This window comes from Balaenoptera borealis (assembly GCF_965194805.1).
Source record: "Balaenoptera borealis genome assembly, chromosome: 1".
In the NCBI taxonomy this organism is placed as follows: Eukaryota; Metazoa; Chordata; class Mammalia; order Artiodactyla; family Balaenopteridae; genus Balaenoptera; species Balaenoptera borealis.
In genome coordinates, this window is record NC_138860.1 from 89,862,663 (window position 1) to 89,872,927 (window position 10,265).

The 10,265-nt window shown below is 40.6% G+C and overlaps 1 pseudogene across 1 annotated transcript; it reads left to right on the forward strand.

Annotated features, from left to right (window-relative positions):
- Positions 1 to 4,204: 4,204 nt before the first annotated feature.
- Positions 4,205 to 5,043, forward strand: LOC309617398 (small ribosomal subunit protein eS4 pseudogene; annotated as a pseudogene). The gene has a single exon. The product of its transcript is annotated as a small ribosomal subunit protein eS4 pseudogene (transcript).
- Positions 5,044 to 10,265: the final 5,222 nt, after the last annotated feature.

Below are 10,265 nucleotides of genomic sequence, written 5' to 3' on the forward strand. Positions count from 1 at the left end.
ATTTGCTTTAAGTCTAGAAATTCTGGCCAGTCTTTGAACAAGAAGTATGATACAGAGGCTTAAGGGACTCCAAGATGGCCTCCTTATCCAAAACTATTTCTCCAAGAACCTTAGACTTTGAAAACTAGAGACATGTTTACAGTTCTTGAAATATTTTGAGGGATCCAAAGAGGGCCTAATATAAATAAAATACATGGCTTTAAAAGGGCTGGCAACTCAAGCCCATGGTGATAGGAACCAGGATTAGGGGCAGAAAAAGCAGAAAGCAAAGTCTTAAGAGTGGAGGAAGAAAGTGACTGGGACAAAGGACCCACTACTCCTCCATCCTCACCCCCATCAACCTCGTTGCGTCCTCCAGTAAGGCTCGCTGAGGGCCTCCTGAAATGAACAGCTCACTCCAGACATACCTTGCACAAGCCACTCTTGAACAACCAACACTCCCTCTGAGGCCAGACTCAAACAATCCTTCTCAGCCCCGACTCCTGCAACAATCCTTCCCAGCAGGGTAATGAATGGAGGCTTCTGGCAAGCACCTGAAGGCCAACTCCTGTCTTTCAGGCTTAGATTTCAGGAAACAGCTTGGGAGGATGCTCTCCAGGCACCGCAACGCCTGGGGCTTGTCTTGGGATCTGTGGGAGAGGGGAGGCTAAGAGGGATTAAAGCTGCCCTGAAACCTTGTAGCCTGAGGGGGATTTGAGAGTGGAAGAGGAGGGGGGTGGATCAGCTCAGCTGCTTCACCTTCCCAGATAATCCATCACTGCCACTGTAGTGGCAGGAAAGCAGTCCCGTAAACTGTCTGCCTGGAAGGAAGGATAACCTGCCGCTGGCTTTTATTTTCGGTTGAATTATAACACTTACCTTCTCATCTGGCCTTTCATCAAGAGGCTTAAGTGTTTTTCTTTCTGTGGGCCTTACTGGCCACGTTTCCCCATTCATTATCAGCATAGGAGCCTGCCATGCTGAACCCATGTGCATCCCCACACCCCCGACTCGCCATCCTCTGGGGGCTCCTTAGCAGCAACAGTTTTATAATTCAGAACAGACTCTCCTCTGAGCAATTGATCTTACAAATACATTACAACTGGTTTTAACAGGAGTTACCAAAGGCAGGGATTTCAGAAACAAGATGTGAACTCCCCAAAAGATGGGGCACCATAAATACCTCTAACATCTTCGACTTTACCTGTAGTGCTTGACTATGCCTTTTGGAAATCTTCTGTATGTCTGGGGCTAAGAGGGATGGTGGGCTGAGAGTTTGGGGTCATTTAAAGGTTATCATTAATAGGCTTGTTACCTTTAGGAGAGAATTATGGGTTGTTTAGGGCCAGTAGGGTAAAAGCTCTGAAGTCAGAGTGCCTGTGTTCTAATCCTGGCTTGTATAACCATGAGCAAGTAATTTAAACTCTCTGAACCTCAATTTCCACCTGAAAAATGGATATAACAGTAATACCAACGTCATAAGATTGCTGTAAGAGTTAAATGTCCTGATCCACGTGAAAGTTCGTAGCACAGAGACTGACACTGTATGTGCTCAGTGTTAGGCATCATCATTTATTCATTCATTCACTCATTTATTCACAACATGGTTACAATCATCTATATGCTGTTGACTCTACCTCCAAAATATACCTCAAATGCAACCACTCGTCTCCGTCTCTCCTGTCAGTATCCTTCAGCACATCACAATTATTCTCCAGCTAAACTTTTCCAGTAGCTACTTAAACTTCTACTCTTCCCCTCCCAAACTCATTCTGCCCACAGCAGAGAGATCTTTTAAAAAGGTAAAACCGATCATGTAACTTTCATGCTTAAAACTTCTCAGTGGATTTCCATCACTCTTTAAGATTAGAACTTCTCAAAGTCCTAAAAAGCCTTGCCTGATTTTGCTTTTGATTAAATCTCAGTGTCAAGTTATTCGGTTTGTTTTTCTCCTTCCCTCCCTCTCCTTTTCCTTATTCTCCTCCTCCTTCTTCTCCTCTCCTGCCCCCTCACCAATTAACCTCTAGCCACAGTGTCTTCCTGTGTCAGAAAATGGCTAGTTCCTGAGCAAACCACTACTCTGAGCTCTCAATTAGAATGAGACCCAAAGATGATGTTTCTTATCACTATTTGCTTTTAGGTGTGGCCATTGACTGAGTCCTGCCAGTGAAATGGGAGCAGAGTTAAAAGGTTACCACTTTAAGCCTGGACCATAAAGGACCCCCAGACACAGTCTTTTCTTTCTTTCTTCATCTGTTAGCTGGATGTTGCTGTGAATGAAAACCTCAGCCATCAAATGGAAAATAACTGTTTACTACATTAAGCCACTGAGATTTTGGAGTTAAATTATTATAACAGTTAGCATTACCTTAACTGATACACTCTTTCTCTGTTTCTCAGTCATTTCACTTGCTGTTCTCTTTGCCTGAAATATTTATTCCCCAGGTCTAATTCCAGCTATATATATGGCTGGGTCATGGCTTCTTCACATCTCAGCTCAAATATTAACTTCTCAGGCAAGGTTCCCATAATGCCCCTGCCTAAAAGCTTCACATTATCTACCTGTTTAGTATGGAAACCTCAGGGAGTGGAATATTGCCTGAAAATAAATAAATGAATTGAATGAACAAGTGAAAAAATAAAATATTTAATATACACTGAGTACCTTGGGGCTGAAGGAAGTTTTGATGTATTTGGTGATAAGAAAATTAAATTCTTTATGACAAGTGTATTAGGGTCCTTCAGAGAAACAGAACCAATATTCAGTGCAATTCATATATATATGATATAATATATAGAACCAATAAGATATTGAATGTATCATATATATGTATATATGTGTATATAAATTGATTATGGAATCTGAGAAGTTTCGCACTCTGTTGTCTTCAAGCTGGAAACCCAGGAAAGCCAGTGGTCTAATTCTAGTCCAAGTCTAAAGACTTGAGGACTAGGGAAGCCAGTGGTGTAAATCCAAGTCAGAGCAGGAAAAGACCAATGTCTCAGCTAAACAGGCAGGCAGGAAGAAGACAAATCCTCCCTTTCTATGCATTTTGTTCTATTCAGGCCCTCATGGATTGGATGATACCTGCTCATATTGGGGAGGGCAATCTACTTCACTGAGTCCACTGATTCAAATGCTAATCTCATTCAGAAACACTCTCATAGACATACTGAGAAATGACATGTAATCTGGGCACCCCTTGGCCCTGTCAAGTTGGCACATAAAATTAACCATCACAAATTCCTAACACATTTATAGAAGAATTTATAAGAAACGTGGAATAAAATGAGATGGTATACATTTAAAAGAAGAGTTGAAAGAATAAAGAAAACCTCTCAAGAATCTATAAGGTAGTCAATTATTACTACCTCCTTTTTACAGATGAGGAAATAGGGCTTAGAGAGTTTTCCTTACTTTGCCAAAAATTACACATCTGGTAAATGTTTGAGTTAGGGCTACAAGCCAGTCTTTTGACTCCAAATTCTATGTTCCTAGTACCAAGGAACAACTTTATTTTGTACTCAAATCCTGCCCATCACTCAATATCCAGTTTAAATATTATTTCTTCCCATAAGATTTTCTTTGGTATATAATACATACTTCCATTAATGAAGTACTGAGTAGTAAATGTACTGCTGCCTTGTGCAGTAGTGGTACATTTAAATCTACCCTCACTAGACTTGTTCTCCCATTTGTTTTTCATTTACTTATTCATTCTTTCTTATATTCACTTATTCATTCAACAGATGCTGCTTAGAGCCAATATATGCTAGGTGCTGCGGCTAAAAAGGGAAATAAGAAACTATCCTTTCCCTTGAGAAAATTACAAACTAATAAGGGTGATACATAAGCAAGCCTCTTTGATCATGGAGAGAGAAGACATGAGCTAAAGGAGCTCAGGCCTCAAGTGAAACCATGCTTATGAGCTTGAACTTCCCATTTCTAGACATTTTACAGAAAAGAGAAATTAACTTATATATTATTTAAGCCACTTTATATTAGTCTGTTTTTCTAGTAACAAAATACCATTTCTAATTGATGCTTGGACCTAATATAAAATATTTTAACAGCAAGAAAAGTGTACTCATTTAATCACAGTTTTTTTTTTTTTCAATCTGTCTGCAGACATATATAAATGGAATAATTATAGAACTAGAGAGGGGAAATGACTACATATGTGTTTCAACCCAACTGAATTGCATAAACTGAATAGCTACTGTTCCTATCAAGAATATCGAGTTCTCTCTTTCCGTGCCTAGCGCAGTCATGGCTCGTGGTCCCAAGAAGCACCTGAAGCGTGTAGCAGCTCCAAAGCATTGGATGCTGGATAAACTGACTGGTGTGTTTGCTCCTCGTCCATCTACCGGTCCCCACAAGCTGAGGGAATGTCTCCCCCTAATTATTTTCCTAAGGAACAGACTTAAATATGCCCTAACAGGAGATGAAGTAAAGAAGATCTGCATGCAGCGTTTCATTAAGATTGATGGCAAGGTCCGCACTGATATAACTTACCCTGCTGGTTTTATGGATGTCATCAGCATTGACAAGACTGGAGAGAATTTTCGTCTGATCTATGACACCAAGGGTCGCTTTGCTGTTCATCGTATTACACCTGAGGAGGCCAAGTATAAGTTATGCAAAGTGAGAAAGATCTTTGTGGGGACAAAAGGAATCCCTCATCTGGTGACCCATGATGCTCGCACCATCCGCTACCCTGATCCCCTCATCAAGATGAATGACACCATTCAGATTGATTTGGAGACTGGCAAGATTACTGATTTCATCAAATTTGACACTGGTAACCTGTGCATGGTGACTGGAGGTGCTAACCTGGGAAGAATTGGTGTGATCACTAACCGGGAGAGACATCCTGGTTCTTTTGATGTAGTTCATGTGAAAGATGCCAGCGGCAATAGCTTTGCCACCCGGCTCTCCAACATTTTCATTATTGGCAAAGGCAACAAACCATGGATCTCTCTTCCTCGTGGAAAGGGTATCCGCCTTACCATTGCTGAGGAGAGAGACAAGAGACTGGCAGCCAAACAGAGCAGTGGATAAAATGATCTCTTAAGTGACGTGACTGGCAAAGTCTTTTTACTTATGGATAATACTACATAATTAAAATCCTCTTTAGTGTTAAAAAAAACAAAAACAAACAAAAAAAGAATATTGAGTTCCTATGTCTTATTCTTTAATGCTAGGTCGTGTTCCAATAGTGTGGGAAATTGCGTGGGAGATTTTTACATCAGCATATCCCTTTCACTTGGGACACCCTAGAGGGCTCCAGAGATAGAATTAATATGACTGGGTGCCCACCTTGTGAAGTTGTAACATAAATGAGATACACTCTCCAGTTCATCCAGTTCAGCTCTGCTCTGGGGAAGGGGCAGATTTCTTGCTAGTTCATTTGTATCTTAATTGAAATGGGCATTGATTAGGGGAAAAGACAGAATCTTGGGTGTCCCTTGATACAGAACATATCCCCTATTTTAAAAGATGAAGACTTACAAGGTCTGGAGTATGCAAGGGGAGAGTGAGTGCAATGCCATTTTCCCTTTCAATTAGGATACAGTTGGTAGGGAAAATAGAGTTGGGTAAGATGACGCCTGTTTGTGCTAGATAGTTGTATATCAGTCTTTTGTGGAGGCTTTTGGTTTTGTTCCCCTCTAAGTATACTCAGCAAAAAGTTCTTCTCCTACCCTCACTTCTTAATTTCTAAGCCCTTGTTTATCTTAAAGTACTTGGGGGACATAGGAAGGTAGAACACATATTTATATTTAATGTATAATTAACTTTATGTGTTAAATATGTTATAAGAACTATTGGAGTATTATTTGTAGCCTTATTTTCTCAGATACAGGGAATCCCATTTTGTCTGAAATGAATAAGATATCCCGACATCCAGTTGGCTTTGAACCCATAGCACACTTGAACAGTTACTTGGAAATTGGGTATTGTAACTGGACCCAATTTGGAACTGGGTCCGCAGAAATAGGTTTTGATTCAGGCTTCTAGATTCAGTAAGTGTTTCTCATTTGTTTGAAGAAAAAAAATTAGTATCTTGATTCCCAAGTTTGCTTTTATGGGAAACTTCAAATGAGAAGGCCAGTGACCAAGCTAAATCACTGATTTGAAAACATGGTAGTTTGAACTTCTTGGAACTAAGGATGTTGTTGGAAAATTAAAGCTCCCTTAAAAGTTTGTATCAACCACAAAAATTTTTAGAATCTTAGTTTACCAGTCTGGCTCAGAAATCTATGAAAAAAATTGAAATAATTTTTAAAAAGACAATGCAGTTTAAACCCCCATTTGGAATAAATATTCCTTTTGCTTTATTAAATTCAGGAAAGACTCTTCAGCTGAAATGCTCTTCTTTACTTATGGAAGTGTTAACATCAGAAGGGACCTAGCTTGGGGTGTAACCTGGGCTGGTAGCTGTATCATGACACTCTCCTTTTGCCTGGGCATCACCCTTTCTGATGAAGAGAAAGAGCATGGAGTTGGGGAGGGCCTGGTGAGGCAGAGGCAGTAATTCTTCCTCCAAGCCTAGAGCAGAGAAGCTATTCCAGGATCAGAAAAGGAAAGTGAATGCCTCATCCCCAGGAAGTGAATGCATCATCCTTTCCTAAAATCCATTTGATTTCTAAAGGCAAGGAACTGAATGACTGGCAATGAAAATCTAAGGGAGTAATTGTTTTCATGTTTGATATGTAGTAGTTGTGAAGTAGTATCCTCCTAAGTCTGGAAACAGAGGAACTTTTCCATATGGATCCTGTGGCAGATTGTGTTTTCTAATTATGGAGATATATATATATGTGTGTGTGTGTGTATTCCCCCTCCCCCCCCGCATTTCACATGGTCTTCCTATAATGAGACATTGACCACTGACACTTCTCCACTGAGAAGTAAGGTCTGTGTTCCCTCCTCTTAAACCAGAGTGGACCTTTGTAACTGACTTGTTCAACAGTATGTGGCAGCAATGTCATTGCATGACTTCTGATGCCCAGTCACAATGGGCAATATTGCATCTGTCTGGCTTTCTCTTTCTTTGGATGCTCAACTTTCAAACAAGCCAATGTGCTGTGAGGAAGTCCAAACTAGCTCATACCAAGAGATCACATGGAGAAGCCCATGTGGAAAGGAACTGAGGCTCCTAGCCAACAGTCAGAATCAACCACCATACCTGTGAGTGACTGAGCCATGATGTGCTTCCAGCCTCCACCCGAAGGGCCTGTGCAGCTGACACCAAGTAGAGCAAAGGTTAATTGTCTCTACTGAGCCCTGCCCAAATTGCAGATTTTAGAGCCAAATAAATGAGGTAATTATTTTAAGCCAATAAGTTTGGGGTGGTTACACAGCCATCAGATAGCAGGAAAAGGGATTGTTAAATGTAAATCTACAGAGTACTTCTAATATGCTCAAGTATTTCTACCAACTGGTTTTCTTACCATAGGTCTTCAATTCAAGCTCAATAAAATCTAGTATTAACATTATACATTTTCAGTGACCTCAAATGGTGGTGTGTGTGTGTGTGTGTGTGTGTGTGTGTGTGTGTTTGCCTGAATGTGAGTCTCATTTATTCTCATGTCCATAAAAGGCAGGGAGAAAGCAAATGTAATTATCCTTGGTGTGAGTTGTAAAAGGACCTGCTTGAAATGGGCCACCAGGTACACTAAGAGAAAATAAAGAACCCTTTGGTAACTGTGTTTACACTTCCAGTAGCTACGAGCAAGCTGTTAGAGTAGCTGCTCTAATATTTCAGGCATAGCCCAAATTTATCTTTGCAGCAAAACAACCTGGCCTGTTTTTGCCTAAAGCCAAGTCAATAAAATTAAAAAAGAAAAAAAGAAAGAAAAAAAAAACCCTCCCCCCACCCCCACTAACTCCAACTTTACCATGTGCTTTTTACACAGTGAAAAAATTTTACTCCTAAATTAATAAAATCTACAGGTTACCAACAGAAATCCAATTTCTAAAACCAACCCCATAAAGAAAATCTGAAAAACAATACTTAAAAACTAATTAACATGTGGGGTATGGTGATAAATATGAATGAGAGAAATGCACAAGAGAGTAGGTAAGAAAAATCATAGGAGAGTGGCTTGGACATGGGATAAGATCAATGAGTGAGCATCTGTGGTGAGGATGAACCATGGTGATGGTGAAGATGATGCCCAGATAATTTTTAAATTCTTGTATTTTTCTGACATTATTTCTATTAAGCTTCACCATGCACTTAGAACCACGAGTTTTATATATCTGTTCCTTTAAAAGATCTAGCCAGGGTCCATTCCCTCCTTACTCTCCTGAACCAGCTACCATGTTTCCAACAGAAACAAGCGTTTGCCACTTCGTTCTCCTTCATGGATTATGTATATATCTTGAGCTGATACTTCATTTTTGCAACCTGCTTTCCACCCTCTCCCCGATCTTCTCAGTTCCTAACCACTATGTACATTTTCTTACACAGTTCATTCTAAGACTTTAGACTTGGGAACTAGTACTTCTCCTTTTGCCGTGATTCATGGCTTCCCTCTAGAGCTATACTTTAACCTCACAGACTTTATAATAGTGTTTTCAGTGCTCTGGGTTCGGTCCAGGGTTGTCCCTACTGTCCTACTCTTGGCATAGCTCCATGTGCCAGCATTCCTGGCTCTGCAAATGGGACCTAGTCAGGGACTAATTTAAGAATCATCTAGCAGACTCTTATTTCACAAATACAAACCCAGGCCCCCCAAAGTTGAGAGGCCTGTACGGAGTAACATACCCAATATTGAAAGGATCAGGGCTATCCCCCTTTTCTCTTGAATCCACTCATTTTCTAGTTTTCTCTTAACATATCACTGTTTCCTTCCTTACGCTTGAAAATTAGTGTGTCTGACTGCAGTCAGTGATCAGTTCTTTGTAGGAAAATGCAACGACAGTCGATATAAGATCCCTAGACTTGTACCTTTAAATACTTTCTCATAGGTAAGTTCATGGTTAGACTTGATGAGCTGTCTGCGTGGCCTGTAGGTTAATCCAGAGTTTGATATACCTTTAGCACTAAATTTCCCCAAAGCCAAGCTGATCTTCTTGGCTTTTCTTTCTCGGTTTTCCATATGTTAAAATAGTTAAAGAACAAAATCCCATTGTTTACTGCAACCAAGTAGAACATTTGATTCTAATAGAAGGTTAGCATAGACAATAACTTCACCATGGTGGAAGGTCACACCCGCCAAAATTAAGGACTGTTTGTAATTGTTCTGACCACTGTATTTCAGTCCAGAGAGACTGAGAGGATGAGCTAGACCTGCAGGACCCTTCCCAAAGGCATACTGGTAATGCATGTTTTCCTGGAGCTCTAGGATTTAACAGATTTGTTTGGCTGCAAGATGGAGATTCTATACTTAAAGCCTATCAGTTGAACATGACAAAGACTGAAAATGCATTCCAATTGGTGTAAAATACCTTGATACAAGGAAATAACTATTCCAAAGAGAGACAAGCAGAAGAGGATCATCAAGTGACATAAAAGCCAGGTGAGATGTAAGGAGCTTAGAGGTCTTCACTCCATCCTAACAACAAATAAAAAGCTAGAACAAACTGAAAAATCAACAACTCATCCTAGATCCATCAGGGAAGTGAGGTCACAGGGCAAACTGCTCTCCCCCAGATTGGAGAGACAGTCAGATACAGAGACTCACAGCTTACCAGAGCAGAAACCCATGATCAGAAGCCTCTGTGGGAACCAGTGCCAGGTCTGGAATCGCTGGAAGCTCAGTGTGGGCAAGTATGAGAGTTAAAACCTCTAGAATGAGTCATGAAGGGCCTACACTTTGTGAGTTCTACCTTCAGGAGCTCTACTAGGTTCTCACAGTGAATACTGAAAAATCTCATGCTCTGGCAGGGGGAGAGGAAAAGGAACCATTTTGAAATACATCAGAGAACTCTATTCTTCTTAACCAGGCCTTCCCTCAAGGGAATCTAGTCTACCAGATCCTAACTTACCAGGAGGAAGGGAAATAACCAACTCCAGCCTCCTCTAGCCATCCTGTCCCACCTAAGAGGGTGTGTGTGTGTGGAGCAGCACTGGTGAAGTTCTCAATCCAGGGGCACAGGCTCACCAAAATACTGAGACCTAATCATAGGACTATAGAACGCTTCCCCACCCCTACACCTTATGACTATATTACTAAAGGTTTGTTTCCACAGCTCCTTTTACCCAGTCCACCAATCAACAAAAATTACAAGGCATACTAAAAGGCAAAAAACAAACAGACACACCAACATAGTTTGGAGA